We start from the raw sequence: 17,878 nt of genomic DNA on the forward strand, positions 1-17,878 counted from the left end.
TAGAAATTTTTTAATCAATTTTCAAAAAAATTCACAAAATCTAAAAAAGTTCATCGATTTTTAAAAAATTCCAGAAAATTTGAAAAATTTCATTGATTTTGAACAAAAAGTTCATCGATTTTCAAAAAAGTTCATCGATTTCAAAAAATTTCACAAAATCAATTTTAAAAATATTTCACAAAATTGAAAAATTCATCGATTTTGAAAAAAAAGTTCATCAAATTTGAAAAAATTCATCGATTTTGTAAAAATTTCATCGAATTAAAAAAAAGTTCGTCTAGTTCAAACAAAGTTCATCCAATTCAAAAAAAGTTCAACGAATTTTTAAAAAAGTTCATCGAAATTGAAAAAAGTTCATCCAATTAAAAAAAGTTAATCGAATTTGAAAAAAAGTTCATCAATTTGAAAAAAAGTTCATTCAAAATGAACAAAAGAGAAAACACACCGAACAAAACCATTTTGAATAAACAAGAAAAAAGAAAAGACATAAGAAAGAAAAGGGTGAAGATGTTCTTGAACACATGAGGTAAGGATGGTGCGAACGAAGAGGAGGTTGCGGGTTCGATATCCACCCGACACGCTTGCCTTTTTGTGCTTTACAACAGATAAAAAAGGGACGATGGGCCGAGCCCAAGAGGACGCATGAAGGAGGGAGGGGTGTGAGCCCGTTCGATATCCACCCGACGCGCTTGCCTTGTTGTGCTTTACAACAGAAAAAAGGGATGATCGGCCGAGCCCAAAAGGACACATGAAGGAGGGAGGGGTGTGTGCCCGTTTGCGCCTATGCCTGTAGCGGGTGCAACGGGCACCGTTTAGGGAATGCCCCTTTTTTAGTCTTCCTTTGCACACGTGTGTGGGGTGATGGAGGAAGATGGAGTACATTTTCCGAGCCCAATAGTTCACTAGGAAATACAGTACAATACAGGCCCGTGACGCGACCTTTCGTGGCCCATTTGGCCCGTCGTAAGTAGAGCACGGCATCCCCTGCGCTGCACGTGTTTGTTCCCTTCCTCACGACGTACCTGAAGCCGTCGTCCTTGTACTGTTCTTCCCCAGATCTTCCTCTACTACCGGTACCTCGTTTCTCTCCCTCTCCCACACCGTAGCATCGTCACTCTACCCGTGCAATCTCACTTACTTTCCTCGCTCAGATCAGAGCTCGTACGGCAGCCTCGACTCCCCCGCCCCGGTCTTTTGAAGTTCAGATATTTTTGTTTCCACGAGGTGCCCCCATGCCGCTCCCGCGAGCGGCCCGGGCGGAACCCTAGTTCGCCGCCGCCGTTCCCCTTTCTCGCCTTCCTTCTCCCTCGCCGCCGTCATGGGACGCCGCCGGGCAAAGCCCGTGCGTGCCGGCGGCTCGCTGATCTGCCGGTACTCCAGGGTCTGCCTGGTGGTGCTGGTGGTGACGGCGGCCCGTGCACGAGAGTTGGATCCCTTCGAACTGATCTAGGTGAAAACTTGCCTTCGGCTTTTGCTAAGGCCGACGGTGATGATGCTATCTGCGTCGTTCCCTTCTTGAAGGCATCGCCGTGGAGAAGTTCAAGGCCATTCTCTGCTACCTTCGGGGGAAACTCTAGATCGGATGATCGGATGACGGCGGCGCTCTGGTGTCGTTCCTCCCTTGGGGGCGTCATTCTTGGAGGTACACACGTGATCGAGGGACCAGAGGATGGTTTCCTTGGTGGAGCAGTGCTTCATCCTACACATTGATGGTGACGGATCTTGACGGCGTGGCGCAGTCCAGATTCGGAGTTCGCTGTGGGAGGATGGACTCGCGCAGGAGGACGACGCTGTCGGGCGTCGTGGTGGCGTCGATGGCAGAGAGACCTGGCACCGTACATGCAACAGTACAGCTCAGAAGATGGATTGGTGGCAGGTGGCTACGGCGGCCTCATACCCAGCAGACGTCCTGGTTGAGAAGTGCACCGGACTAATAGGTGCCCCATACCCGGCAGTAGTTCCTTTGCAAGCAACATATTCTTTGGAAATTTCACAGTGAATCATGTAAATCATGATTCGAGTAAATGTTCTTCTTGTATTTACTCAGATCTTCGGATGCTCTTAATGCCCTAGCCTTCAGCAAATGTTGTGTAGCAGTACTGTTCACATGTTATGCCATGCCCTCTGTTATGATGTAAATTTTGAATTTGTGGCTCAACCTAAACTTATTCTTGTTAACATTCAGACTATAAAATTACTGAAATTCTACCTTTCATTGCATTGTCCAGATTCAGGGGCCTCCGTAAAGCCATCTCGTCTTCTGCCCACAGTGGAACCAAAAACATTTCCCAATAGCGTCCATGATGAGATACTATCTGTTGAACGTGACGTATTTGTACTTTTAATCCTATCTTCTCTAGCCCTGTATAGTTGACTTCTAGAGATATGGTAGGGTTAGTTTTCTTGTCACGCAAGACATCTCTTGTATATATTGTGACCTACTCCGTGGAATACAATTGAGTTGCACCGCATATTCTCTCTACATGGTATCACTTTTACCGTGATCCTCTCTCGCTTCCGCAACCCGCAGTCGCCGCACCCTCCTGTAGCCGCCGCTGCAGCCATCTCCAAACCCTAAACGCCGCCGCCGCCGCTACCTCTCCTGTAGCGGCCGCCGCCGCCTCCTTCCACCCCAACAACCCTACGCCGCCGCCGCCGCTACCTCTCCCGTAGCCGCCGCCGCCTCCTTCCACCCCCAAAACCCTACGCCGCCGCTGCTCCTTCTTCCTATAGCCGCCGCTACCCCCTTCTCCCAAAACCCTAGTGCCGCCGTCGCTGTCCTTCTACAAGCCGCCGCCGCCCCCTTCCCTCTGTCACCAAGCCACCACCATGTCCCGCTCCAAGGCCGACCCATCCGACGCCGGTTCCTTCGCCGGTGCCATGTTCACCTCCGACCGCCTCAACGAGCTTCACATCAAAGACCACGTACCTGTCGTCCTCGACCTTGACCTCGACTCGCCATCGTACAACGCGTGTCACACGTACTTCGCGCTGCTGTTCCGCTCTTACCGTCTCACCGAGCATGTTGACGGGAGCGTCGACTTTCGCGACATGAAGGACGATGACGAGTGGCTGGCTGTGGACGCCTGCATCGTCAAGTGGCTCTTCCTCACCATCTCCGGCAGCCTCTTCAACATGATGAACTCCCGCGACCCGTCGGCGTACGCTATGTGGACGCGGTTGTGTGACCTCTTCCTCAACAATCAACTTCAACGCCGCGTCTTCCTTCAAGGGGAGTTCTTCACTATGTAGCAAAACGATCTTTCGATCAATGAGTACTGTACGCGGCTGAAGGTCCTCGCCGATGAGCTACGCGACGTCGGCATGAACATCGATGACTCCGTCCTCCTCACCAACCTCCTTCGGGGCCTCCACCACGACCTCGGCCAGTCCGCCGCCAACCTCTCCCTCGCCACACCGACGTACGCCATGGCAGTCACTTACCTTCGCATGGAGGAGAAGCGACTTCGTCACTCCGCTCGGCATGCGACCCATGCCGCGCTCCACGTCGGCCTCGCCGCCAGCACCGGCGCGCCTCCCGCCCCGACTGCGCCACGTGCTCCTGCTCCGACCCCGCCTCCCGTGCCCGCCCCCTCCGGTGGCCGCAAGAAGAAGGGCCATGGGGGTCGCGCCCGCAACTCCAACACCGTGCAACGCCCGCCCGCGAACACCGCGGTCGCTCCTCCTCCACCATGGTTGTCGGGGTACAATCCCTGGACGGGTGTTGTACATGTGTATTCCATGCCCGACCCTGCCCTCCTGCTCCGGGCATCCTCGGTCCACGGCCGGCCTCTCATCAGGCACTGCTAACCACGCCCACCCCGGACCCGCAGCATATGGTGGTGCTGCGCCCTACGGTGGTCCGGCGGCATATGGTGGCCCTCCGGCTTATGGCGCGTATGGCGGAACCCACGGTGGTGTATGGGATCCCGCCCTCCTCTCCGCTCTTCATGCTGCGCCCTCGCCAAGCAACTACAGCGGAGGTGGCGATTGGTATATGGACACCGGCACTGCTGCTCACATGGCTTCCAACCCCGGTATCCTCTCCCGCGCCTCCCCCTACCCCTTCAACTCTCGCGTCATGGTTGGTGATGGTTCCTCCCTTTCCATCACCCATCACGATTCTTCCTCACTCCCGTTCCCTCCTCTCCTTTAACTCTTAATAATGTGCTTATTTCGCCATCCTTAATAAAAAACCTATGCTCCGTTCATACTCTTACTCGTGAAAATCCTGTCACTGTTGAGTTTGACGCTCTTGGTTTCTCTGTCAAGGATGCTCGCTCCCGGAGGGTTCTGAACCGCCGTGATTCCCCCGACGATCTCTACCCATGCGGTCCTACGACGAGTGGCGGTCCGGTTGCTCTTCATGCCGACCTCTCGCTTTGGCACGCTCGACTTGGTCATCCCGGCGCCGACGCTCTTCATAAAATTTTGAGCACATTTCCTTTTTCATGTAATAAATCCGCGGCACATACTTGTCATGCTTGCCGCGTCGGAAAACACGTTCGTTTGCCGTTTCCTTCATCTACATCCATAGCTACTTTTCCCTTTGATGTTATTCATTGTGATGTTTGGACATCTCCCGTGCCTAGCAACTCGGGTTTATCATATTATCTTGTGATCTAGATGATTTTTCTCACTTCCTTGGACTTTTTCGCTACGCCGTAAATCCGATGTCGCCTCCACCCTCCACTCATTTTATGCTTATGTCCGCACCCACTTTCATCGCACCATTGCGCACCTTCAAACGGATAACGGAAAAGAATTTGATAACCTCGCCATTAGACATCTCCTCTCCACTCATGGCACCATTTTTCGTCTTACATGTCCATATACATCCCAACAAAACTGACGTCCCGAACGTGTTCTTCGCACCCTCAATGAGAGTGTTCGTGCGTTGCTCTTCCATGCACACATGCCCGCACGCTTTTGGCCCGATGCTCTCGCCACCGCCACTCTTCTTCTCAACATCCGGCCATGCAAACCACGATAGAGCTATACACCTCATCACCTTTTGTTCGGGTCTCCTCCTTCCTATGACGATCTCCACGTCTTCGGTTGCTTGTGTTACCCCAACATCACTGCCACCGCTCCACATAAACTCGCGCCGGGGTCTCTTGCCTGGTCTTTCTTGGCTATCAACCCAACACCAAAGGATTTCGCTGCTACGATCCGGTCTCTCGCCGTGTCTTCATCTCGCGACACGTTTACTTTGATGAGGTTGCTTTCCCTTTTCAGCAGGTTACTCCCATAGCGGCGCCATCCTCGGATCCTTCCCCTCGATGCCCTCGAGGAGCCCTTGCGCTCCCTCCACCACGCATGCATGCATCTTCGGCGAGCCCTTCGACTCCCTCGGCGAGGCCTCCTCTGTCGGCTCAGGCGGAGCCAGCCTTGCTCCTGGAGGCTTCGACGCCAGCTTCTACTGGCCTGGCGGCGTCCTCAGGAGGCGTCTTGGCCGGGTTCCCGGCTGCCTCTCCGATGCTCCCGTCCGCACGCACGTTGGCCGCGGCCTTGCCCGCGCCCACGTTGGCTGTGGCCTCTCCCGCCGGCTCGCCACCGTCCTCTGCGGTCTCACCCGCGGACACGTCTACGCCACCCGCGGCCTCGCCCGCGGCCTCGTCTCCGCCACCCGCGGCCCCGCCTGCGGCCTCGTCTTTGTCACCCGCGGCCTCGCCTATGGCTCCTTCGCCATTTCCTGCGGTCTCGCCTGCGGCCTCGTCGCCCGCGGCTTCTCCCGCGGCCTCGTCCTCGTCCTCTTCCACAATAGAGGTTGCGCCTCCGCCTCGACGTCGGGCTCGGGCCCCGCCTCCGCCTCGACGTCGGGCTCGGGCCCCGCCTCCGCCGCCTCATCACTCCATGGTGACACGCGCTAAAGACGGGATACATCAACCGAACCCACGCTATCACAATCTCAGCGTCACGGTGATCTCTCCAGTACCGCGCTCGGTGCGCTCTGCATTGAGTGATCCGCACTAGCTTGCGGCTATGCGCGCTGAGTATGATGCCCTCGTCGCCAACCGGACCTGGACATTGGTTCCTCGTCAACCCGGTGCCAACATCATCACCGACAAGTGGGTATTTCGGCATAAGCTTCTCCCGGATGGCTCTCTGGATAGGTACAAGGCTCGTTGGGTTGTTCGCGGCTTTGCACAACGTGCCGGTGTTGACTTCTCAGAGACTTTCTCCCCGGTCGTTAAACCCGCTATGATTCGTGTGGTTCTTCAGCTTGCCGCCTCCCGTCACCGGCCTGTTCATCAGCTCGACATCAACAACGCTTTTCTATACGGTCATCTCCAGGAGCGTGTTCTCGGCCAGCAACCTACTGGATTTGTTGATCCTACCCGACCTGATGATGTCTGCCTGCTATCATGGTCTCTCTATGGTCTGAAACAGGCGCCTCGTGCGTGGTATCAACGCATTGCAGCATTTCTCACCGCTCTTGGTTTTCGCAGCACCACCTCCGACACGTCGCTATTTGTGCTTCATCGAGCTGATCATGTCGCCATGCTTCTTCTCTATGTTGATGATATCGTCATCACCGCCTCTCACGCGGATTTACTTCGCGACATCATTGGTCGCCTCGGTCTGAGTTTCGGCTGAAGGACTTGGGCGCCTTGCACTTCTTCCTCGGCATTAATGTGCGACATGATTCCTCCGGATTTTTTCTTCATCAAGGACAGTATGCTCTTGATCTCTTGGATCTTGCTGGCATGACCGATTGCAAACCTGCTGCTACTCCTGCTGAGGCCAAGCCAAAGCTCTCTGCCACTGCTGGACAGCCTGCCACTGACGCCGCTCTCTACCGTAGTATTGTTGGTGCTCTTCAGTACCTCGCGCTCACCAGACCGGACATTCAGTTCGCCGTGCAACAAGTTTGCTTGCATATGCACTCGCCTCGTGATGTTCACTGGTCTCTGGTCAAGCGCATTCTCTAGTACATTCGCGGCACACCGACCTTTGCTCTTCGTCTTCGTGCCTCCGCCTCCACTGAGCTGTATGCCTACACTGATGCAGATTGGGCCGGTTGTCCTGACACTCGCCGCTCTACGTCGGGCTATTGTGTCTTCTTCGGTGATTCGCTCATCTCATGGTCCTCTAAGCGCCAGCCTACCGTCTCCCGCTCGAGCGCTGAGGCCGAGTATCGTGCCGTCGCCAACGTCGTTGCCGAGACTTGTTGGCTACGTCAACTACTTGGCGAACTTTGGGTTTCAATCCCGAAAGCTACGGTGGTTTTTTGTGATAATGTTTCGGCCACCTACCTCGCGGCCAACCCGGTGCAGCATAAGCGCACCAAGCACATTGAACTTGATGTTCACTTCGTTCGCGAGAAGGTTCAGTTAGGCCAGCTCCGGGTTCTTCATGTACCGACCACCCAATAATTCGCCGACATTATGACCAAAGGGCTCTCAACTGCTGCATTCCAGGAGTTCCGTTCCAGTCTTTGCATCACCGACGCCGACGCTTCGACTGCGGGGGGGGGGGGGTGTTGAACGTGACGTATTTGTACTTCTAATCCTATCTTCTCTAGCCTTGTATAGTTGACTCCTAGAGATATGGTAGGGTTAGTTTTCTTGTCACGCAAGACATCTCTTGTATATATTGTGACCTAGTCCTTGGAATACAATTGATTTGCACCGCATATTCTCTCTACACTATCAAAACTCAAATTGGAAGAATCTGATGCCTTTTACATGCTAGAGCTGCTAGATAAGAATGCTGCGACCTTAATCTGCTTAATCGATGTTGATGATGCCTCCTTGTTACAAAGAGTACCAGCAATCTATGGGGACCAACCTGCACATGGCACCAAGCCCTTACAATTCCTTCCTTTTTCAAAGTGGTTCAGTTGATATCATCACCTTTAAAGGTCCCAAATTGCAGACAATCAAAGAAATCTAGATCGGCCTTGAACTAGGTACACTATCTGTCGTGGAATAGTCACGGCAGATGTCCTTAGTGTCAGGACTTAGTCGCGAGGCCAGCGCATCTATGTGGTAGCTTGAGAGGGGTTAGGCGGAATCGAGAGACGCAACACAACACAAGGATTTAGACAGCTTCGGGCCCCGAGAAACATCATCGGGTAATAGCCCTACATGCTGTTTGTGGCTAGGTCTCATTATGCTCATGAGAGAGTCGCCGGTAAGCCGGCTCTTTGTGTCTAGCCCTATAGATTGTTTCTTGTTCCTTGTTCCTCTTTGGGGTGCCCTGCCCCTCCTTATATAAGTTGGAGAGGCGGCTTTACATGTAGAGTCCTAGTAGGATTAGAACTAACTTATTCTCTATTACAAGTCGGATACAAGTACAGGTCTTGCTTCCTCGTGAAGGAAATATTCCTCATGCCTTCCGTCTTAAGCCGGCCCATAATAACACGTCCCGGCCTACTGGGCCTTGGGCCCTTGTCATCCGTCTGACCCGCCGTCGGGGCCATCATTAAGTCACCAGGCTCATGAGTTGCCAATCTTCCGGCGGGTTACGATGAAGCGTCAAGTCCGGCCGGGTCATACTCCCGGCCGGGTCATACCGCGGGGTATATCCCCGACATTAGCCCCCAGTTTAATTTGGATTTATCCATGTTAAACTGATCCTGTAAAATAAACACAAGAACAAACTTGATAGGTTGTGCTCCGGGTTAAATATTTTCCTGAACCGGCACCTGATCATCTTTGAGTCCTTGTCATTTCCTCCTGGATGCATACTCAAGATCTTATAGCAAATCTCTTTTAACAGATATGTCCAAACCTTGCCAATGCAAAAAATCCAGGCACTTCTTCTAAAAAATCCGGGTCAATAGGCCAGCTTCATAACCAATTTGCTGACATTGGCTCTTGTAGAGAAATATTATAAGAAATAATCCATTTGAGTCGGCCTTCAATGCTCTGACTTAACAAAAATATTGGTCTTGAAATATTCAACTGATATTCAGCCGGCTTAAAGATGTAGATCTTGCCAATTTATGATTGCCAAAATTGCCGGGTTATAAATAAATGATGCCGGGTCATGATTGTTGCAGACACCGGGTTAATCTGGTCTACTCCAAACTGAGAATTTGAAGATTTTTTCTCCCTTATATGCATATCACCTGTAGCCCCCAAGTGCCGGGTTGTCATGCTTACAGCAACCTGGGACTTGTAATTGCCTTATGCTCATAAAAACTTCAACCAGTGTAGCCCCCAAGGGCCAGGTCATTATGCAATAATGAGCAGGGACTTTGTAGATATAACCATGTAAACTTGAGCAGCAACGTGTAGCCCCCAAGGTCCGGCTTAGTAAGATATTACTGAGCTCGGACTTTGTATATGATTCATTGATAATAACATCATATGATGTAATCTCCACCATGGGGCTTGAACCCACGTACACAAGGTTAAGAGCTTTGTACTCTACCAACTGAGCAGTGGATCTTTCAATATAATGGATTAAAGCTTGTGTACCTTGAATTTTTGATAGGAGCAATTGGTAGCCCCCAAGGGCCGGCTCATTACAATGTGATGAGTCGGGTCTTCAATAAGTTGAGCAAAAAATGTCTTTACATTAGCCCCCAAGTGCCATGGTGCATGCTGGCAGTGACATGGGACTTGCATATTTTGATGTGATCTCAATTTAAATAATGTAGCCCCCAAGTGCCGGGTCGTAAGCCTGCAGCGACTCGGGACTATTCTTTTCCATTGTAGAATAAATCATATCCATTGATAAAATAATAGCCATTGCGCCAAAGCGACTTTGAATACCTCATCTGTTGATAAGTCAATCCGGAGTTTAAATACCCGGCGGCTCTTGGCCGATGGCGATTTAATACGCCTCCATTGTAAGCCGGAATTTGTACAACTCGGCGGCTTATAGCCTTTGAGAAAATCAAGAATTGATAACCCTTTTGAGACACCAATTTCAATCTTTGATGATGGGCTTGAATTTAATCATTTATGTAAGTCATAGCTCTGTAAATCCTGCAGAGTTTAAACAACATATGTCCTGGCGACTTAATGTCAAAAATCAAGGCGTATAACCACCCAAATGTAGTCTTATCCTGCACATAATTAGATCACAAGATCCTTTGGCGGCTTACCGCAGGGCGGGTCATAATATGTCACATATAACCATTGATGTGTAACAAGGAGTCACAGATAAGCCTGTTATGAATCATAACATTGAAACATAACTATAATAATAATATTATACCTGTGATATTGAATTTTCACTGCCAGTTTATGTGACCTGTGCAGTAAGGGTGATAACCCAATCTTTAGAAATCAAGACTTCCAAATGTTTATGATTGTCATATGACAGCGACTTATCATCCAAAGTCAAACCGGGTTAAATAGCAACCACTCATATACACTTTAGATATGATCAAAAGAGCTTCAAATAAAATCCAAAAATTGTTTGCAAAAAGATACTTCAAAAATTTTGAGGCTTCTGATTCGAATACGATCATAAAACCGTCCCGAAGGGGTTAAGCTAAGATTCGAATACGATCATATAGCCCCAGTGGCTTTGGCGTTGCCGATCAAAAGGGTACCGACAGCTATGTTCTCTTTGGTTCGAATACGACCTATGTTTGAACAGGAAGCCCCCAAATGACCTTGAGAGTTGTTTAACGACGCTGATTCGAATACGATCCACGTCGGTTCCCAAAAGGGGTTGAGCTATGATTCGAATACGATCAAGAAGCCCCCTAGTGAGCTCGGCAGTGTGCCGATCAAGAGGGTACCGACAGCTATGTTCTCTTTGGTTCGAATACGACCTATGTTTGAACAGGAAGCCCCCTAGTGATCATGAGAATATTTAACGACTCTGATTCGAATACGATCAGGGTCACACCAAAAGGGTTAAGCTAAATTCGAATACGATCAGCTCCCAATGTTCATTAAAGCAGGGTACCTATGTTTGGGTTGTGCTTTGTAACAGACTCTTTTTGGTCCCTTTAATTTTTCCTGAAAACTCGAACTTTTGCGAGAGATAAATTCTTTTTAAACCGGAAAAACCGGATATTGAGAGTTTCAAAGCTTTGTGATAAACAAATTTACCTTGAACCGGATTTTGAACCGGATTTGAGAGCTTCAAAACTTTGTGGCGGATAAATTTCCCTTGAACCGGATATTTAAGAGCTTCAGTGCTTTGTGGGAGATGTCAAGTCTCTTGAGCCGGATTTAAACCGGAATCCTTCTTTTTAAGCCGGAAATTTTCTGACGGCCTTTAAACTTTTCACTAATATGGCGGTAGCCTCCGGGACCGGGTTAGTTTTCCCTCCAATGACCCGGAGTTCTTGAATGCATTGAAACCGACCAATGCTGCCGAGTCATATCATTGTAGCCCCCGAGTCTCAAGACAACTCGAGGAGTTGGCTTTGAGATTCTCCATATTGACCATAGTATAAGGTGTATATCATTGGTGTTGATAGCGCGATGTGAATCCACAGAAGGTTGAAGTGACTGCGGCGGGTTATAAATGATCCCGGATGAGCCGTGTCAGCAACTCGGCCAATGGTTCCTTCCAACTGGATGTTTTGAAGTTAACCAAACTGTAGTGGCGGCGACTTGTGCGCCTGCCCGTTGAACCATCCAGTGCAGACGGCGGCTGATAATACATGATAATTCCCTTCCAATTTGTTGGAGGAAAACCGAGCTTCCCAAGCAGTGACTCGCTCATATTCAATAAACAGCTCATGCATACAGGTGCGGCCCAGTGTGTTTATATAGACCAACCCGCGAGAGACGGATGGTAAAGACGACCGTTGCATCAGAGGCGACACAGACAGATGAGCCAGCCGTGGTGTTGTAAGCCGGTCCGGACGGGCGAATCGATCGCCGGCGCGGTAAGCCGCGTGGATGGGCAAGTCAACCACGTTGTGTTGATGTAGTGAACAATTGTCCTGTATCAAAAAATATCACACGCCAAAGTAATTGTTCACACAAAAATTAATATGTTCTATGAAAACAAACCGGACGGATATCACCTGATGTTTTTTGTTCGGACAACGGATGATCCGTTCATCGCGACAGAGACGGTTTAGGCAGGTCGGCGACTCAATATGGTCCCGACGATCCAAGCAGAAACCCTCCGGGTTATTCTTCCGGTCCTTAAACACCCGACACGGGCGGTGCAGATGCATACATCGCCTCCGACGCCGGCGCACGAGGCCGGTTCATAACGTGGCCATGAGTTAATCGACCTGTGTATACAATAGCATACCTCAAAAAAATCTTTTGATGATATTTAATTATACCAAGTAATAGTTTTAGAAAAATAGCACCTGATTGTTTTTTGTTCGGCAAGTCATTAGAACCTCCCTTTTCTTTTATCTCTGCTCCGGGTGCAAACGCCTTGCAGTGCATACTTGCCCCGTTCTTCAATTGGTGCTAGCCTTGCTAGTATTTTACATTAGCTCAGGTCTTCATATGGAGGAAACAGTAGCATCAGCTTTAATCATTGACCGCTCCTGCGTCATCTGCCTTGAGCCCGCCATGGATGAGGGTGCGGGCGGACCCAGCGAGCCATGGTGGTGGAAGCAACCAGGCGGTGCCGCGGCGGTTGCGGTGACTAGTAGCCTCAGCAGTGAGCGCTAGAGGGCGGTCCTCCGGCGGCGGTGCTAGCGAAGCGGGCGTGCGCGCGAGCGGGTAGTGCTGAGACACGCGCCGGCCCGGTGGTGATGGGGAGGCCAGCAGGCGGGGTCGCGGTGGGCAGCGGTTCAGCCCCGCTACTGCTGAGGCGGGCGGAGACGGAGGTCTTGAAGGCGGACGGCGGCGGCCGGCGAGGCCGGCTCGCGGCAGTGAGACCCAGCGGGCGGCTCAACTCAGCAAAGGAGGTGACTCAGCAGGGCCAACCCGGAATTCGAGGCGGAGGCAGAGTCCGGCGAGTGGGCGGCGGTTTGTCAGAGGCCGGTGGAAGCGGCGGCTCGGGGCCAGCAGTTCCAAGGAGGACGAAGTCGGCGGCTCACGGGCGGCGGCCCAACGGACATAAGCCGGAGGCGCAGGCCGGCATCTCTGGCGGCGGCTCAACAGATGCAGGCGAGGCAGCTCACCACGGCAGAAGCAGAGACAACCGAGGCGGGTTCATCCTCCTTTTCCGGATCGGGCAAGGTCCGCAGGCGGAGGAGGAAACCGTAGGCCGGTCAGAGGAGCGGGGCAGCTCCGGCGCAGCAGCTCGGGAAGGTCCCAGGCGAGGCGGAGCGGCAAATCGGCAGAGGGTGGAGAGGCGCTGCGAGCCGGCTGCTGGTGGAGAAGGTGGCGTGGCCAGGGCAAGGTGGCCTGTGGCGCAGCTGCAGCAGCGGAGCCCGCGTCGTGGCGAGTCCGAGGCGGAGACCGGATCTTGCTTTCCTTTTTTTTCCTTGAGTAGTACTAGCTCACGTAAATCTCTGCTGGATCAAGTACACGGCGTTCCTGATGCAGCTACCCTTCTCTTTTTTTTTGGATAGCCTGAGCGTGAACATAACAGCTGAACACAAAGACTTTTGACTTGTAGTAGATGGCTTCACGTGATCATGGTGAAGTACTGGTACTGGTTTTGATCCCCACTTGATTTATCTATGTATCCACGTGGACTGGTAGCACTATACAGCCTTGGGACTTGAACCTGTAATCCAGCCGTAGCAATTTATGGAACTCGGCGGATCACACAGCGGAAATCTTTTGACCGTTTTAATGGAAGCTGTGACTTGACAGCTTGCAGCACTCGGCGAAATCAATCTTCCCTCGGTTTGGACAGATCCTCTCGCGCCAGCGGCGTATAGAACGCAAAACCCTAATTTCTTTAATCTCAATCTCGTATGTTGCTCCAACTGCCTGCCACGAAGACGAGATGTATCCTTCTGTGCAGGCTCTTTTTTCATCTAGCACATCACGAGCTTCTCGATCCCTGAAGAGATCCCTTCAAGAACTCAACATCACCGTGCGCAAGTCCCACGATGGGCGCCAACTGTCGTGGAATAGTCACGACAGATGTCCTTAGTGTCAGGACTTAGTCGCGAGGCCAGCGCATCTATGTGGTAGCTTGAGAGGGGTTAGGCGGAATCGAGAGACGCAACACAAGACAAGGATTTAGACAGCTTCGGGCCCCGAGAAACATCATCGGGTAATAGCCCTACATGCTGTTTGTGGCTAGGTCTCATTATGCTCACGAGAGAGTCGCCGGTAAGCCGGCTCTTTGTGTCTAGCCCTATAGATTGTTTCTTGTTCCTTGTTCCTCTTTGGGGTGCCCTGCCCCTCCTTATATAAGTTGGAGAGGCGGCTTTACATGTAGAGTCCTAGTAGAATTAGAACTAACTTATTCTTTATTACAAGTCGGATACAAGTACGGGTCTTGCTTCCTTGTAAAGGAAATATTCCTCATGCCTTCCGTCTTAAGCCGGCCCATAATAACACGTCCCGGCCTACTGGGCCTTGGGCCCTTGTCACCCGACTGACCCGCCGTCGGGGCCATCATTAAGTCGCCAGGCTCATGAGTTGCCAATCTTCCGCCGGGTTACGATGAAGCGTCAAGTCCGGCCGGGTCATACCGCGGGGTATATCCCCGACACTATCCACCTAGTTGTTTGTTCTGGGCCAATACGTGCCTGTGCTTATACTATTCTAATGTACTCCCCCCCCCCCCCCCCCCCCCCCCCCAAACACCTGATGAAAATGTTATTACCGTTGAAGATCAGGTTCATGGAGATTAGATGGTTTAAATTTGAAAGTGATCCATGGAGCACGGAATACACCTGAAGATCTTGAGGGAACACTTGAGCTCAAGTTCAGTGGTTTACAGTACACGTTCGACAAGCTCGGTGCGTTGCTTGGTGAGGATGGAGCTTCAGTAGTGGAAGCAAGGCCAATTGCTGTGACTGACCTGTCAGGAATTAGCATTTCTGATCTTCAAGAGGGGCAGTTATCCTCAGCTAGGACAGCCTCAAGCATTAAGGAACTGAAAGGAAGATGGACTGAGGGAGTGCGCTGATCTCAAGCAATCTTTGCTGCTTTACGACATATCTATCGTTATAACAGGTTTCTCTGCCTTCACTCTGGCTTCGAATGATGGACCAACCTACTCGTTCCTCCTCGGCGGGATTGGAGGGTTCCTGTATCTATTGCTGCCCCAAAGATCAGTGGATGGGTTGCCGGCAATTAATTCTCCTTCAGAAGCGAGCAGTTCAGAGCCCACTGCGAATTTCAGCGGCGTAAGAAGGCCATGGTTGATATTGTCGATTGTAAGGTTGCTGGGGCTGTTGCACTGAAGTACGGTGCTGGTGGTGACAGCTTCGAGCTAACTTCGACTGAGCTCTTTGTTGGCGCCGCAGGGTTCCTGGCAAACAAAGTTGCTGTTCTTCTGGCAGCACTCAAACCCTTGCAAAGTAATTTGGAGAGTGACGATGGATCCTTGGACTGAGCTTCTTGACGACATTGCTCTGAATATACTAAGCATAGTGTAAAAAGGTGTAAAATGTAACAAGAAGTAGCATTTCATAGTAGCTCCACAGCATTCAAGATCTGAAGCTAAGTATGGAAAGTGCAGTGGATCAGCTCAGAGGTAGAATCGAAGAGCGTATGCTTGTAGCTTGAGCCTATTGGTAACTTCATCCCATCAGCATGCACAACCACAGAAGTTCATCCCTTAGCATCCTTTTGAGTCAATCAAGAACAGATGGTCTGGTTGATAAAATCATAAAATACATTTCTGGCCATTGTAATGCTACTCGAACTTGAATTGGTCAGCCCTAGCCTACGCAAACTCGAGTACTTGGCTGCTCTCAAAGGCATGTAGACCGTGACACCTGGAGATGCCAGATACCTCGAATGGTTCAAATGTTCATTCAGGTGAGATGGTTTGGTTACTAACTCCAGACTTATGATAGTTCTAGCATTACCATATGGTATATCGCTGTTAATTAATTAATCGAGTGTCCTGGGTAATTGGGCTGCTAGATACTACAATACACATGTCTGTATATAAAGTGGAGTTATATTTGTTATGTGTTGAATGTTCTTATGATTGGAAATATAGATGTATTTCAGTATGTAAAGTTAATATTTATGAATTATACTTGATATTGGAATATGATATTAGTGATATATTTCACGAATGTCAGTTTCAGACACTAGAGCAGATTCACAAATATCATATTTCAAAAGTATGATTTCACTCAATAAATTTTTTTTCTTCAGAAAACTGATTTAATAGATAATCAGTTCCACGTTTTTTAAATAACAAGTTTCACATACTCCTATTTCACATTAAAATCTGCTTCATATATATGAAAACTGATTTGACTCCTTTAGAAAAAAAATGATTTCATTCATTTCAAAAAACAAATTTCACTCATTTAAGAAAAATGGTTTCACTCATTCTGTACCGATTTCACTCATTTCAAAAACTAATGTCACTCATTTTGAGAAACTGATGTTTGTGAAATATAACTAATATTTAAAAGAATGGAATAAGCAACTTCGCGGGAAAAATCATTGACATAAGCAGCTTCACAAATATCAAACTTCAATCACCTATATTTCATAGGATTGAGTGAAATAAGTGGATTGAAACGTTGAAATTTAAACGTGTTTGAAATGTATCCAAGATTGGTTTTGTCCTCAAGGTCTTGGTGCCAGGAGTTCAAATATATAAAAATAAAATAGAAAAGAAAGTATAGTTTTGGAAATCCCTTTTGGGGACCGAGCTCCAATGAGGCCTCCAAATTCAAAATTCATATTTTTACGTTTCAAAAAATTCTGAAAAAAACATAAATATACATGAAGGCTGTTGAAATTTTCAGGGCAAAATACGTTGAAATGATTTTTACATGTGTGTAAATTTTCAGGGCAAAATACGTTGAAATGAGGGTTGTGCAAAAAAAAAAAAAAACAAATCTGGGGTTGTTTAACACATGATACTATTCATTTTCCCAGGCCATGAATTTGTCTTTTTTGTATAGGTCGCAACTCAAGGTATTTCATCATGAATTTTTTACACACATGTGGGTCGCATCCTTACATTCACGCATATTTTTTTCAGAATTTTTTGAAACATAAAAGTTTGAATTTGAAGTTTTCAAAAATAAAGGGCTCTATGGAGCTCGGCCTCCAAAACGCTATCCTCGTATAGTTTAAAATATATGAATGATTGAAATAAAATCGTGTTTGAGAAAAAGCAAGAGAGATGATTCTATAACATGCATGTTCAAACATATAACATATGCGTATGGTTCCAAACCTTTACATGTGGCAGCACTTCATTGGCGCCAAACTACCTATACTGATATTACTAGCAAAAGAGCCCGTGCGTTGCAACGGGTATAAAGTAAATTTCAAAGTTCACATGATATTGAGGAGTTTATCTGTCGTGGTGAAATATTGAGCTATATCTCTCAGTCCGTTAAATTATTCATTGTCTTAATATGAATTCATATTTTATACTTGCCCACTTCAAAAATAAGATGGCCGGTTAGAACACATAAAGAGTTTACAATGATTGATGCTCTTTTGTTAACATTGTCGTCAACAGTAGGAGCAAACCGACTGCATCAACGCAGCCATGCTTCCCTTGACACCAACATCACAGCCTCAAGGAGGACCAGTATTGGGGCATGCAAAGCCGGGGGAGAGATGGTACGACAGAGGGGAGTAGCCACATGAAGGTCGGGTATGGAAGGACTAAGGACATGGTCATCCTAGGCATGATCACATGCTTCTCTCTTCCTCTCTCTCCATAGCCGACGTGTGGAGCGAACAAGACGTGGCCCCTCCTTCACCCAGTTCAAGCAAGATGCACCGTCGTCGTACTCTTTCAACTCTCCATCCCTCCCTCCCTCCTCTGTATCTCACACCAACGACACTGGTAACATATAGAGTGGAAGAATATATTGACGGGAGAAACAAATCCTCATATGCGCTTAGCAACTTATTCTATTATG

The 17,878-nt window shown here is 49.1% G+C and overlaps 1 pseudogene; it reads left to right on the top strand.

Moving 5' to 3' along the window:
* The first annotated feature begins 1,318 nt into the window (after positions 1–1,318).
* Positions 1,319–15,360, top strand: LOC109754146 (uncharacterized; annotated as a pseudogene).
* The last annotated feature ends 2,518 nt before the right edge of the window (positions 15,361–17,878 follow it).

The sequence above is a fragment of the Aegilops tauschii genome, chromosome 2 (assembly GCF_002575655.3).
Source record: "Aegilops tauschii subsp. strangulata cultivar AL8/78 chromosome 2, Aet v6.0, whole genome shotgun sequence".
NCBI lineage: Eukaryota > Viridiplantae > Streptophyta > Magnoliopsida > Poales > Poaceae > Aegilops > Aegilops tauschii.